This window comes from Equus przewalskii, chromosome 6 (assembly GCF_037783145.1).
Source record: "Equus przewalskii isolate Varuska chromosome 6, EquPr2, whole genome shotgun sequence".
Classification (NCBI taxonomy): domain Eukaryota; kingdom Metazoa; phylum Chordata; class Mammalia; order Perissodactyla; family Equidae; genus Equus; species Equus przewalskii.
In genome coordinates this window covers 87389591-87395590 of record NC_091836.1, presented here as the reverse complement: position 1 = coordinate 87395590, position 6000 = coordinate 87389591, and the positions used below count along the sequence as shown (strand labels likewise).

At 51.7% G+C, this 6000-nt stretch overlaps 1 long non-coding RNA gene across 1 annotated transcript in view; it reads right to left on the bottom strand.

Annotated features, from left to right (window-relative positions):
- Positions 1-704: 704 nt before the first annotated feature.
- Positions 705-6000, bottom strand: part of LOC103557819 (uncharacterized) — a 25749-nt gene continuing 20453 nt past the window's right edge. Inside the window, exon 4 of the long non-coding RNA XR_011541250.1 lies at positions 705-1151. This is a non-coding gene — a long non-coding RNA (uncharacterized lncRNA). The remainder of the gene's footprint in view (positions 1152-6000) is intronic.

The following is a 6000-nucleotide window of genomic DNA, read 5'->3' as shown; positions in this document are numbered from 1 at the left end:
CTTGTCCTCCTCCCCACCCCGGTGCCTGACACATGGCGGATGTTCAGTATATGTTTTTAGATGGATGAACGAGGTAAACCATAAGCTCTATGAGCTCCCAGTACCGCGCGGGAGAATACCTGCTTGTCAGATGAATGAATCAACGATCTGAAGGCCCCTTGGCGAACATCTGACATTGTCACTCTTAAAGATAAATTTAGTAGATTGAGTGATTTCGTGGGTGCCATGAAAACTTGAGTTTCCAGGCCAAATTACCCATAAATCCAGTTTTCCAACCATGTGCTCATGAAGCCGTTTTCAAGATGCTTAAATAACTTAGGAATCCCTCTGGAAGAAGTGGCAAGAGAACCTATTGCTGCTAGAGAAAGGGATGGAAGGCAGACCTCTATCCTCTCGCCAGGCCGAGGCAGGGGCTCCAGAGAGTTTAAATTTGCATAATTGTCTCCCCTCTACTGGCTGCCCTCCCTGCCGAGGCTGAGGCCTCAGAGATGCTTTTCCGAATGACAAGTATATTGTCAACACAGATCAGATCCAAGCGCCAGGCCCACTGATTGGCAGGCCTATTAAATCACAAAGATGGCCCCAAATGAGCAACTTTGGGGACCTGCTGGAGGAGGCTGGTGAGGACATGTTCTCCCCGCCCCCACCCACCAGGACTGTTAATTGCGAAGCGGAGCTTCCATAAATTATATCAAAAACAGATACACAGTTCGAGCTGTGTTTATTAAAGAAATAGCAAATGGCACGATGCCAGCGTGGATGAGCTTTGCCGTAATCAGTGTATTTATTTCACCGAAAAAAAGCCTGTCTGGGCTTCTTGTAAGCCTGATAAACTCATTATGCCAAGTTTCATAGAACTGAGGCTTTTCTATATGTTAATTCACTTTAGTAAATAATTATTCTGTTTGGCTGAGGGAATGTGCGTCTCTATCACTTAATAATGGGGACGGTTATTGCATGTGATTAATAGGACTCATAAATGAATACTGAGAGCGTAATAAAGAGGGTCGGTGGGGAGGTGGGAAGATGCTCCCCCTGTCCTCGCAGAGTTAGGGACTCCGTGCTTGAAACAGGAGAAATGCCTTTCTTCTCAGTCTGAGATCCCATTCTGGTGCGTGGCACGCGTCTCTTTGAAATGCGCCTCTGTGTACCTGCAGGAAAGAGGGAAGTGAGGGAGACATCGAGAGAAGACCTGGAGAGAAAAAGAGACGCAAGAACTTGGGCGGCTGGTTCTTCCAGGCTGGGACGCCCAGATTCCCATCTGAGCCCCAGCCTGCCCCTCCAGTGATGACGGCGGCGTTTTCACCAATCCTCAGTGAAATGAGAAAAATAAAGAACAATGTAGTGGCTTTTCCAGAGTCAAAATGTACCCAAATTTTTTCAAAATTTTGGGATTTTCTTTCATCCAGTTGAAGGGTTAAAAATGTGCCTTTGTGAAATAAGGACATCTTTCTCCATCTCCTTTCTTGGAAATATGAAAGGCTGCCAACTTTTGATCTCTTCCCTCTAATGTTTTTTGGCATTTTTAGCTAAGAAATGTACCAGTGTGAAACCCCAAAGTCTTAGAACCTGTGCTTTGGACCAGGGCCCTTTGGCCTCCAGGGCGAGGCCATCCTGGGGTCAGACCTCCACATCTGAGTTTTCTGGGCTGCTTCCTTGTTTATTAAATGGTGAAACTGATTAACCTATGTATTAATGCAGCAACTCAAAAATATTGAGCATCTAACTATGCGAGCTCTATTCTTAGCACTGATGATAAAACAATTGATGTATTTTAGTAAATAATTAACCCATTTAGGCGAAAAGTATTACCCCTATAGATGTAGACGTTTGCTGTATGTGACTAAGGCAACAACTACAATGCCTAGTTCTTAGCAAGGGATCAGATAGCGTGTGTTGACTGAGTGAATGAATGTACTGCACATGGTTGTTATAACAGACAAGAAGTTTCTTCACATATTTCAATAGTGTTGTTGTCATTGTTCCTGCCAGGAAATGGACCTTTCAGGCTCAGCCAGGGCCAGCCGGGAAGCCCTAAGTTATTGATGCCAACAGGGAGCCATGTGCACCAGTGCCCCATTATCGTCCCAGACATGCTGGCCACTCAGCTCCCCCAAACGCACAGCAAGGACCCCTTCCCATTGTCTCCTCGTGGCCTACTTCCCCTCGGGCCACCCCCAAGCCCCAACCTGCTCTCCGAGCCCTGCTGTCCGGATCCAGACACCAGCCTGTCTCAGCCCTGACCTCTCCTGGCCCGCCCACCCCACCTGCTCTGGCCAGTGGGTCCACACCAGCCTCAAGCTGCTCCCCCCAGCCCCCGCCCAGCTGGGCTCTGCCTCCACACCGGGACACAGCAGCTTGCACAGAGGTTTCTGGGGCTGGGGCTGCTTCTTGCCAAACGTGCCTCATCTCTCCAAGGACCCAGTGAACCTAATAAAGTGCCAGTCCTGACGCGTCGTGGGCGCCAGCGAGCTCGGCCAGGACCCCCGCTCCTGAGAACAGGGCACACCTAGAAGCCGCAGAGGGAAAGCTTCAAAATGCAGGAATTCATCCAACAGGCAGAGCACTGAGTGGACAGCAATGAAAAGCAGGCGGAACTCCCTGCCCCAGGATGCTTAATTTCTAGTAGACAGAAACAAATACATCTACAATATAATGCCAGGGAGTGACCAGTGTGATGAAGAAAAACAAAACAGGACAAGGGGTAAGGTGGCAGAGAGGGCCTCTCTGAGGAGGTGACATTTGAAGAGCATGGCTCAACGCCTGAGAGAAAGGTATTTCATGCCACAGGAACAGCAAGTGCAAAGGCCCTGAGGCCCACACTAGCTGCAATGTTTTAGACATGGCAAAAATGCCAATGTAGCAAGTCCTGGAGGGGCTGGAGAGTGGCGGGAGAGAGGATAAGGGGCAGCTGGCTCACGTGGCATCTAGAAGAGAATTGTGAGGACTCTGGATCTATTCTGAGTATTTAAAGAACTAAATAAGAAATTTTCTGATAAATCAAAAGCAAGGGGAGGCTCAAGCCGAGGCCTGGCCTGGCCAACTGCATAGTCATGAAATAGGTAGCCTGTCTTCAGAGAATTCCTTCCAGCCTCTTCTTCCTCCTGGACCCTCTGGCCCCCCCAACACCCTTCCTACATCCCGCCCCCCCCACCAAGGTCTCTCATTCCCACTACTTATTTGGTCACTGACCCATCAAAAAAAAATCCTGAGCACGGGCGACTGCCGTCACATGCCGTTCCTCAGATGAAGACAACCAGAAGGCAGCCTGGTTTGGTAGAGGCAGTACCAGACGTGGGATCAGAGGAACCTAGTCCAGCTTTGCCATTTAATAGCTGTGTGGCCTCACATAAGTTATTTAACCTCTCTGGGCTGTCTTTGTCTTTCAGTGACAACTATAATAACTGCTCTGCTGACCTCATGTGGTGGTGAGGATCCCCCATTGTGCCTGCCTCAGGTAAACTGTAGAGTACTGTGCCCTGCCAACTGCTCATGCCAAGCTGATTGTAATCACCAACGCTGAGCATGCCTGTAGGCTCTGGCCCTGGCAGCTAAATGCCTCAGTAAACACCATCCTTCCTGCCGTTCCTGTCCTGGCCCCGGGGCTGTCTCATCCCCGCTCCCTCCTTCAGACTCCCCTGCCCTCACTGTGTCTCAGCACTCCGGGAAATGCTGACCTTTGAGATTTCAAAGGTCCCGGGGAACACGTATGACGCGTAGGGCACAGCTCCGTGTCTGACACAGCCGGCACTGTGCTGGGACCCCCTGAGACTCGTATCCCAACAGCTTCACCCACAGACGCACACACACACACAGTCAAGCGGGCCCTTGATCACGCCCCTGCCCTCTGCTCAGCTGATCAGCTGATCCATGCGGGGGGATGGTGGAGGGTCATTTCTTTATTCATTCATTCATTCATTCGGTCAGTCAGTCAGTCAGTCAGTCAGTCATCAAACATTCCTCTAGAGGCTTCTCTGTGCCAGCCTGTGTGCTAGGCCAGAAGGCTCCATTAGCGAATGAGCCCGCCCCAGCCCCAGCCTATGGGGAGCTTCCTCAAATAGTATGGCTTTCCAGCTGCAGTCAGTTTACCATCACTCAGGGAGTTACGGTGGGGGGGTGCCGGGGCTGCATCCATCTGAGGGCTCAAGGTGGCTAGGACTCCTCTGAGGAAACGTCTGCATCACCTCCCTTGAGGACTCTGTTTGCCAGTTTGTGGAGCGGCCTATGGGACAAACGGCCTTTCCCCATAGAAGTGGCCACCCCTGCGGCGGGCAGCAGACAGCAAGCCAGGTGAGCAGGGGTCCCATCCTGGCTCCACCGGGCCGGGCCACTGTAGCACTTCCGACACAGCCTTCTGCTCTCTGGGGCTCGGGGCTCCCCGTGCTCACAGGAAAGGCTGCAGAAGCCAACCTTTCTTGCGACCTTCAGTTGTCCTGGCACATCCTTGTGACTTGCCCTGTCCACCCCTTCCATCTTCAATCCACTTGATTCTACTTCACAGTTACTCACACAGCGCCTAGTGTGAGCTGGGAAATGGTCTAAGTGTGTTATAGGCATTGGCCCACTTCACCGTCTACGCAGCCTTACGAAGTGGCTCGATTTACACTAAGGAAACTGCAGCACGGAGGTACTCGCCTCTCGGCCCACAGCCATCAGGGGCCGAACTGGGAACCAGTGCAGGCCATCTGGCTTCAGACTTCATTCTCTCAACTGTTACAGGATGCTACTTCTCTTAATATTTTTCTTTAAGCCAATTCACTTTTTTATGTCAATTTCTTTTCTTAAAAAAGCTTCATATCATGGCTATCAATTGAAAACCTATATGACTTGCCATAAATAGAAGAGACACATTAAAATGCATAAATTTAACACTCAGTATTTCTCCATGTGACTGCTAGGATCATCTCGCACCAGGGGACACGCAGGGACATCTGGAGGGGACGTGCTAATGGCCTTTCCCGCCCCATGGCACTGTGATTGTCTGTCGTTTCCAGGGATCTACAGGCTTCCCGGGGAGGAGCTTGGGGGCAGACAGCCTTTCCCCCTCTCTGACCCTCCTTACAGCCCATGGGAGTGCCCCTCAGCCACACACACTGTGAGGGCTTCCAGGCAATTCAGCTGCCAGCAGCCTGGGACTTCGATGGCTCCCTTGCCTCCTCCCCTGTGGGTGACGGACGCATCCACTCGGGCTGGCAACACCCCAGTTCACGGCTTTCTTTGCTCTCTGCTTTCTCAAAAGACAACCCTCTGGAGGCATGTCCAATCTCCCGCTGGAGCAGTGGACAACTCTCCCCTGTCCCTGGTCCCCGGGGGCCCTTGAGGGAACGCCAGCAGCGACTACAGGTGCAGGGCTGGGTGCCAGCATGGCTGCGTGGGCCCCTGCCAGAGAGGGATTCCAGGATGACGGCGTTAACCACACCTCTGCAGCCGCAGCATCTCATAGACGGCGTTTCTCCCACCCCTCGCCCCCTGCCCCGGTGTCAGGCTCTGTGCATAAAACCCGGGGTTTTCTTGTGTTGACGGTGGAAGGGAGGAAAAGCAGGGAACTGATGGCACAGGAAGCAATGGTCCCCCACTGGACCAGGTGAACGGTTTTCTTTAGCTCAGAGTACAAATTCACTTGGGGAAGATGGAATTGTTTGGGGAACCAGATTCTGTGAATGCCAGTGATCAGCACTGCTCGTGGTGCCCAGCTGGCCATCGCTCAGAGGGTGTAGCTGAGTCACAGAGATAAGAGAAGTTGACTTGGAACGCCCCAAAATCAAGTCTGAGCCCTGTCTCTACCACCTGGATAAGTGTGTATGTGAACTTGGGCAAGCCATTTAACCTCTTTTGGCCTCCATTTCTTCATCGCTAAAATGGGGATAATATCCTTAGTGTGCCCAGCTCAAGGCCATGGTGGGGACTGAGGGAGATAGTGGCTCCAGTGTGTCCTGGAAGCAACAGGACGAGGAGCTAAGCAGCATCACTGGTGACCCCACCCTCGGCCTTGGGGCAAGG